Genomic DNA, 8,241 nt, shown 5'->3' with positions numbered 1-8,241 from the left:
GGTGTTGTTGTTGACGCTGGTTGTGTAAAAATGACACAATGTGTCCTAAATTCTGGAGTCTGGACCAAATCTGGAATCAGCCAGCTGGCCTCCGGCAAAAAAGAAAAGAAAAGCGGAACATGGTTTACTCTAGATAACAGTGGTTCTGTGTATCCTTGTGTGGCGCAGTTGGTAGAGCATGGTGTTTGCAACGCCAGCGTTGTGGGTTCGATTCCCATGGGGGACCAGAACGGGGGGAAAAAAAGAAAAATGTATGCATACACTACTGTAAGTCGCCTCTGGATAAGAGCATCTGCTAAATGACGTTAATGTATGAGTCCTTTCAGAAATATTAGTTTTCTGTCGGATGCTCAGATAAACAGGCACTACTTGGCAATGACTTCTTCCTGTTGCTCAATAGTGTCTGGCCTGCACAAGTTGTGGCAATGTTGTATTAAAATTCAATTGTATTAAAAATGCATGTACAAAACTAAGACCTTCGCCGAAACCAAGACGGTTCTGCCGAGAGGAAGGCTTCGCTCTTTCACTTGAGTATCTTACCTCGTTATTTTCAGATGATCTCCTTTTGGTCTTTCGTATGCTTTGGCAACCATGTGTGCGTTTTCTATATGTGTTCGCTCCTCTCTCTGTAGGCTTTACAGACGCTCCCCACCCATTGGTTGCAACCCTTCTAATTTAGTGTACCCTGCGCGGCACAACCCCATGTGGAAATCCTGGTCTCTGTTAATGTTTGGAACTGCCGATCTGCGGTCAAGAACGTAGAGTTCATCTCAGCCTATGCTGCCCTTCAGTCACTTTACTTTTTGGCCCTGACGGAAACATGGATCAGCCCAGAGAACACTGCTAGTCCAGCTTCTCTTTCTTCATCTGACTACGTTTTTCTCTCATAGTCCGAGAGTCATCGCGGTGGTAGTCTACTCATTTCTCCTAAGTGGATATTTTCTCTTTTCTCCCTCTCTCACCTGTCCCTCCTCATTTGAATTCCATGCTGTCATTGTCACTTGTTTCTTTCAAGCTTAACATTATTGTCATCTATCGCCCACCAGGTGCTCTTGAAGAGTTCCTCAATGAGCTTGACACCTAGATAAGCTCATTTCCTGACGATGGCTCACCGCTCTTTGTACTGGGCGACTTCAACCTCCTGACGTACTGTATGCCTTCGATTAATTTCTTTCCAACTCTGTCTTTCCCCTCCTTGCCTCTTTTGACCTCATCCTTTTCTAATCCCCTCCAACTCACAAGGTAGGCAATACGCTTGACCTCATCTTTACTAGTTTGTTTCCTTTTCTGTCTCCCTTTCCTCCAACCCTAACCACTCAGCCCCTACCCAGATTGTCATGCGTCGTCGCAATCTTCGCACTCCATCTCCCACTACTCTCTCCTATTCTATCTATCATCTCTCCCTTCTGCTAAATCTTTATCACTCCTGTCTCCTGATTCTGCCTCGTCAACCCTACTCTCCTTCTTTTCCGCATCCTATGACTTGCACTGTCCCCTTTCCTCCCGACCGGCTCAGCCCTACCCTCCAACTCCGTGGATGAGTGGCTCATTTCGAGTTTACAGAACAGGGCTGCGGGCAGCTGAGCGAAAATGGAGGAAAACTAAACTTCCGGAGGACCTATCATCCTTTCACTCCCTCCTCTCTACCTTATCTTTCTCTGTATCTGCTGCTAAAGCCACTTCTACCTAAATGTCAAGCTTCTGCCTGTAACCTTAGGTAAGCTTGTAACTCTTTTCCACCTTCTCCTCCCTCCTTAATCCTCCACCCCCTCCCTCCTCCCTCTCTTGACTTTGTCAACCGCTTTGATAAGAAGGTTGACGACATCCGCTCCTCATTCACTCAGCCTATTGAGTCCACTGGTCTCACTCACATAGAACTAACCTACGCCTTGACTTCTTTCTCCCCTCTCTCTCCAGATGACATCCTGTAAGTAGTGAGGTCTGGACAGCCGACAAGCTAACCACTCAACCCCATCCTCTCCTCCCTTCTCCCTGACTTCAAAATGGCCTGAGTTGCTCCCCTTCTCAAGAAGCCAACACTTGACTCATCTAACGTCAAAACTATAAACCTGTATCCCTTCTTTCATTTATTTAAAAAACACTTGAGCGTTCTCTCTCTGATCAACTCTCTTGTTATCTCTCTCAGAACCAACTTCTTGACCCTAACCAGTCAGGCTTTAAGTCGGGTCACTCAACTGAGATTGCTCTTCTCTGTGTCACAGAGGCTCTCCGCTCTGCCAAAGCTGACTCTCTCTCCTCTGTTCTCATCCTCCTAGATCTATCCACTGCCTTCGACCCCGTGAACCATCAGATCCTCCTCTCCACCATCTCAGGGCTGGGTGTTTCAGGCTCTGCGCTCTCTTGTATTGCATCCTACCTGGCAGGCCGCTCCTACCAGGTGATGTGGAGAGGATCTATGTCTGCATCACGTACTCTCACTACTGGTGTCCCCCAGGGCTCGGTTCTAGACCCACTCTTATACACCAAGTCACTCGACTCCGTCATATCCTTACATGGTCTCGCCTAACATTGCTATGTGGATGACAGTTAACTACTTTTCTCCTTCCCCCTTTCTGACACCCAGGTCAGGACACACATCTCTGCATGCCTGAAAGATATCTCAACTTGGATGTCGGCCCATCACCTCAAGCCCAACCTTGAGAAGATGGAGCTGCTCTTCCTCCCGGGGAAGGCCTGCCCGCTCAAAGACCTCTCCATCACGGGTTGACAACTCCACAGTGTTGCCCTCCCAAAGTGCAAAGAACCTTGGCTTGACCCTGGACAACATCCTGTCGTTTTCTGCAAACATCAAAGCAGTGACTTGCTCCTGCAGGTTCATGCTCTACAAGATCCATAGAGTACGACCCTAAATCACACAATAAGCCGTGCAAGTCCTAATCCAGGCACATGTCCTCTCCCGTCTGGACTACTGAAACTCACTTCTGGCTGGGCTTCCCCGCTTGTGCCATCAAACCCCTTCAATTTATCCAGAACGCTGTAGCTCGTCTGGTTTTCAACCTTCCCAAGTTGTCTCATGTCACCCCGCTCCTCCGCACACTCCACTGGCTTCCAGACGAAGCTTGCATCCACTATAAGACCATCGTACTTACATACGGAACAGCAAGAGGAACAGCACCTCTCTACATTCAGGCTATGCTCAAACCCTACACTCCAACACTAGCACGCAGTTCTGCCGCCTCAGGTCTCTTGGCCCTCCCACCCCTAAAGGAGGGCAGCTCCCGCTCAGCCCAGTCCAAGCTCTTCTTTGTCTTGGCACCACAATGGTGGAACCAGCTTCCCCTTGAAGCTAGAACAGCAGAGTCCCTTACCCATCTTCAGAAAACACCTGAAACCTTATTCAAACAGTATCTTAAGTAATCCTCTCCCTTCCTCAACCCCCCAACCCAATTTATTATTATCATTTTTTTTTATTTTTATAAATAAAACCTGAACCAGCATTTGGGTCAGAGACATGGTGACACCCTCAAGCCTCTGTTACTTATAGACTTATTTTTCTACTGTATTATTGACTGTATGTTTGTTTTACTCCATGTGTAACTCGTTGTTGTATGTTGTCGAACTGCTTTGCTTTATCTTGGCCAGGTCGCAATTGTAAATGCGAACTTGTTCTCAACTTGCCTGACCTGTTATTATAAAGGTGAAATAAAATAAATAAAAAACGTTCATTTAATTTCATCTCCCCTCTCTCTTACTCAAAGTGGTTCTCTTTGCATCGCTGTCACGTACAGCTTCTTCACCCCTCAATGTCATAGAGTCTCTCTGGGTTGTGTAAACCAAACCCACACAGAGACAGAGTGACCGAGACATTACACTTCACTTGTATGAGCTAATGTTTTCAGGATATGTAGGGGATAGGTCACACACGGCAGACAGCCCACTCCCTTCCTGCCAACACTGAGGTCATGGAACAGGCTGGTGCTTTACAGCTCACTAGGCTGCACTACCGTAGTACCAGAAATGTTGTTCGCTGTCTGAATTCTAAACATCAAACATTGTCAGGTGTGAGACTCTCACACTATACACAGTCGTGGCAAAAAGTTTTGAGAATGACATAAATATTAATTTTCACAAAGTCTGCTGCCTCAGTTTGTATGATGGCAATTTGCATATACTCCAGAATGTTATAAAGAGTGATCAGATGAATTGTAATTAATTGCAAAGTCCCTCTTTGCCATGCAAATGAACTGAATCCCCCCAAAAACATTTCCACTGCATTTCAGCCCTGCCACGAAAGGACCATCTGACATCATGTCAGTGATTCTCTCATTAATACAGGTGTGAGTGTTGACGAGGACAGGGCTGGAGATCACTCTGTCATGCTGATTGAGTTCGAATAACAGACTGGAAGCTTCAAAAGGAGGTTGGTGCTTGGAATAATTGTTCTTCCTCTGTCAACCATGGTTACCTGCAAGGAAACACGTGCCGTCATCATTGCACAAAAAGGGCTTCAAAGGCAAGAATATTGCTGCCAGTAAGATTGCACCTAAATCAACCATTTATTGGATCATCAAGAACTTCAAGGAGAGCGGTTAAATTTTTGTGAAGAAGGCTTCAGGGCACCCAAGAAAGTCCAGCAAGCGCCAGGGCCGTCTCCTAAAGTTGATTCAGCTGCGGGATTGGGGCACCACCAGCACAGAGCTTGCTCAGGAATGGCAGCAGGCAGGTGTGAGTGCATCTGCATGCACAGTGAGGCAAAGACTTTTGGAGGATGGCCTGGTGTCAAGAAGGGCAGCAAAGAAGCCACTTCTGTCCAGGAAAAACATCAGGGACAGACTGATATTCTGCAAAAGGTACAGGGATGGGACTGCTGAGGACTGGGGTAAAGTCATTTTCTCTGATGAATCCCCATTCCGATTGTTTGGGGCATCCGGAAAAAAGCTTGTCCAGAGAAGACAAGGTGAGCGCTACCATCAGTCCTGTGTCATGCCAACAGTAAAGCATCCTGAGACCATTCATGTGTGGGGTTGCTTCTCAGACAAGGGAGTGGACTCCCTCACAATTTTGCCTAAGAACACAGCCATGAATAAAGAATGGTACCAACACATCCTCCGAGAGCAACTTCTCCCAACCATCCAGGAACAGTTTGGTGACGAACAATGCCTTTTCCAGCATGATGGAGCACCTTGCCATAAGACAAAAGTGATGACTAAGTGGCTCGGGGAACAAAACATCGATATTTTGGGTCCTTGGCCAGGAAACTCCCCAGACCTTAATCCCATTGAGAACTTGTGGTCAATCCTCAAGAGGCGGGTGGACAAACAAAAACCCACAAATTCTGACAAACCCAAGCATTGATTATGCAAGAATGGGCTGCCATCAGTCAGGATGTGGCCCAGAAGTTAATTGACAGCATGCCAGGGCGGATTGCAGAGGTCTTGAAAAAGAAGGGTCAACACTGCAAATATTGACTCTTTGCATCAACTTCATGTAATTGTCAATAAAAGCCTTTGACACTTATGAAATGCTTGTAATTATACTTCAGTATTCATAGTAACATCTGACAAAAAATATCTAAAGACACTGAAGCAGCAAACTTTGTGGAAATTAATATTTGTGTCATTCTCAAATCTTTTGGCCATTGTCGGGGCGGCAGGTAGCCTAGTGGTTAGTATGTTTGGCCAGTAACCGAACGGTTGCTTGATTGAATCCCCGAGCTGACAATGTAAATATCTGTCGTTCTGCTCCTGAACAAGGCAGTTAACCCACTGTTCCCTGGTAAATAAGGAGTTTGTTCTTAACTGACTTGCCTAGTTAAATTTAGTGACCTCGTGTTTTTTGCGGTAATGCACTCCCAAGTCAAGACAGCGATTGTGTGACTGGTAATTGGGACATTTGACGGCTAATTTCTTTTAGCTACTGAGTGGCACCCATATTCTGACACCCCAGTGACCCACTTGCTTTGACCTACTTCTGTTTGCAATACATCTTAGGCTTTCTGAAACTAGGTCCAGAGGGATTCTGCTGAAAGACCCCCTCGCTAGAACCCCCCCACCCCACAAAACAGTCTCACAACATTACACACACACGCACGCGCACACGCACACGCACACACACACACACACACACACACACACACACACACACACACACACACACAAAGGCCCTTAAACTCTCCCTACCCTCCTTGTCATGTTTTTTCTGACCATGTTAAGACTTTTAATCCCAACTGTGCTGTTTCTGATTTTGAGTTCATGGGATTTATGTCTTATTTCTTTTCCTAAAAAATAAGGATTAGGACTGAGCTGCTAGTCAATGACATGCTGCTGAACCTCTACTACTAAACAGTAGTAGAGCTTGTCATAACAGTTAATAACAGGTCTCCTGGTGTTGCTTTATTGGGGCTGGCAGACCCTGAAGGCCCTCTCTCTCACCCACCACAGTGACCCCTGACCTCCCTCTCACCCACCCACCACAGTGACCTCTCTCTCTCTCTCTCTCTCTCTCTCTCTGTCTCTCTCTCTCTCACCCACCCACCCACCACAGTGACCTCTCTCTCTCTCTCTCTCTCTCTCTCTCTCTCTCTCTCTCTCCCACCCACCACAGTGACCTCTCTCTCTCTCTCTCTCTCTCTCTCTCTCTCTCTCTCTCTCTCTCTCCCACCCACCACAGTGACCTCTCTCTCTCTCTCTCTCTCTCTCTCTCTCTCTCTCTCTCTCTCCCACCCACCACAGTGACCTCTCTCTCTCTCTCTCTCTCTCTCTCTCTCTCTCTCTCTCTCTCTCTCTCTCTCCTCTCTCTCTCTCTCTCTCTCTCTCTATAGTGACCTTCAGACCTCCCTTACTTACCTGTCTCTCCTGGTTAACACTGAGTGGATAGAAGGCAGGACTCTTCTTCTAGCCTGTTCCCAGTTCTGTTTGGCCTGACAACAACCAACACGAACAGATCTGGAACCAGGCAGCAGATGATGAAATACTTGGTAGTGTTACACCTTACCTGAGCGCTCCCTCAGTCCAAAGCCACGCTAACAGGGCATAGGTCAACAATCAGGACCCTATGAACCAGCACTTGGTTAGACTGCTTGAAGGCATGCTACAGGATTTGTATATCTTATTTTTGTAATAATTAAAAAATATATATTACATTGAAGCAGACACTCTTATCCAGAGTGCATACATTTTCATGTTTGTTCATACTGGTCCCCCATGGGAATTGAACTTGCAACTATGGCATTGCTGGTGCCCTGCTCTACCAACTGAGCCACACGGTACCACAGGACTCTTACCTTCCAAGTCTTTTACATCCTTCTTTCAAATACTTTATATCCGTCTTTAAAACTGTCCTCTGTTCAGTTGAGAAATGAGTGTTTCGTTAGATCAGTCAGATATCTCAGGAACCTGAACCAGGAACAAAAATGTCAGTTTAGCGTAGCATAGTACAGGACCATACAGGAAGGTAGCCAGGGTAGTGGATGGTGGAGCAGAGGGGAAGCCCACACACACACAGTCAACTCTCCAGACAGACTACAACTCTATATTATCAACAGCCCTCCTCATGTAAACATAGCAACACCGAGACACTCGATTCCCGCTCTCCATTGGCTGAGAAGGCCACCCAGTCATCTTCCTCTTTCTTGACCTTTTGGTAGGGCTTCTTGGCTTGCTCTCTTTAAGGAGGGGAGGGAAAGCGGGGAGTACACCCCTTCGAAGTATGATTACAGATATCCCTCTCTCTATCTGTAACAACAATAAAAACAGCTGACTCTTTATGGTTGATTCTGTTCTTCCCAGATTACAAGAATGGAGGAGTGGGGGAAAGGAGGAGAACGTTAGATCTGTATTTGAGATGTCTCAAAGTTCAACATGAAGTTAATTTAGCTGATTAAGATTAAATATTTATCTCTATGGCTGGCATTCTACCCTCTCCCTGTCTGTCTGTCTGTCTGTCTGTCTGTCTGTCTCTTTTGACACGTCTTTATGGAAGTTGGAGGTTTTTCCTGTACAGAGTTGAACAGTACCCTAAGGACAGGACAAAATGAATAAACCTGCTCCTTCTGCTGTTCCCAGGCCCCCAGGCATAGGTTCCATAGGTCTCCCTCAGAAAGGCCTGAATGAATTAATGGATGAATGCATGAAAGAAGCCTCCGTAGGCAGGTTGGTACTCTACGGGAGTTAATAAACAGTATATTGAGATTTCCCTCTGTAATATAACAGTTGTATCACTTTGATGCTACCAAACGAGAGCCCAACAGGATTCTTATTCCAAACCTGTTCATTCTTGTCT

General features: G+C 46.3%; 1 long non-coding RNA gene across 1 annotated transcript in view; it reads right to left on the bottom strand.

Moving 5' to 3' along the window:
• Nucleotides 1–7,579, bottom strand: part of LOC123727376 (uncharacterized) — a 15,572-nt gene extending 7,993 nt beyond the window's left edge. The window contains exons 1-2 of the long non-coding RNA XR_006759371.2: nucleotides 7,244–7,579; nucleotides 6,807–6,905 (exon numbers count right to left, since the gene is read on the bottom strand). This is a non-coding gene — a long non-coding RNA (uncharacterized LOC123727376). The remainder of the gene's footprint in view (nucleotides 1–6,806; nucleotides 6,906–7,243) is intronic.
• Nucleotides 7,580–8,241: the final 662 nt, after the last annotated feature.

Source organism: Salmo salar, chromosome 15, assembly GCF_965601325.2.
Source record: "Salmo salar chromosome 15, fSalSal1, whole genome shotgun sequence".
Classification (NCBI taxonomy): domain Eukaryota; kingdom Metazoa; phylum Chordata; class Actinopteri; order Salmoniformes; family Salmonidae; genus Salmo; species Salmo salar.
Note: the sequence above shows the minus strand (reverse complement) of the source record. Positions and strands in the feature narration are given on the sequence as shown.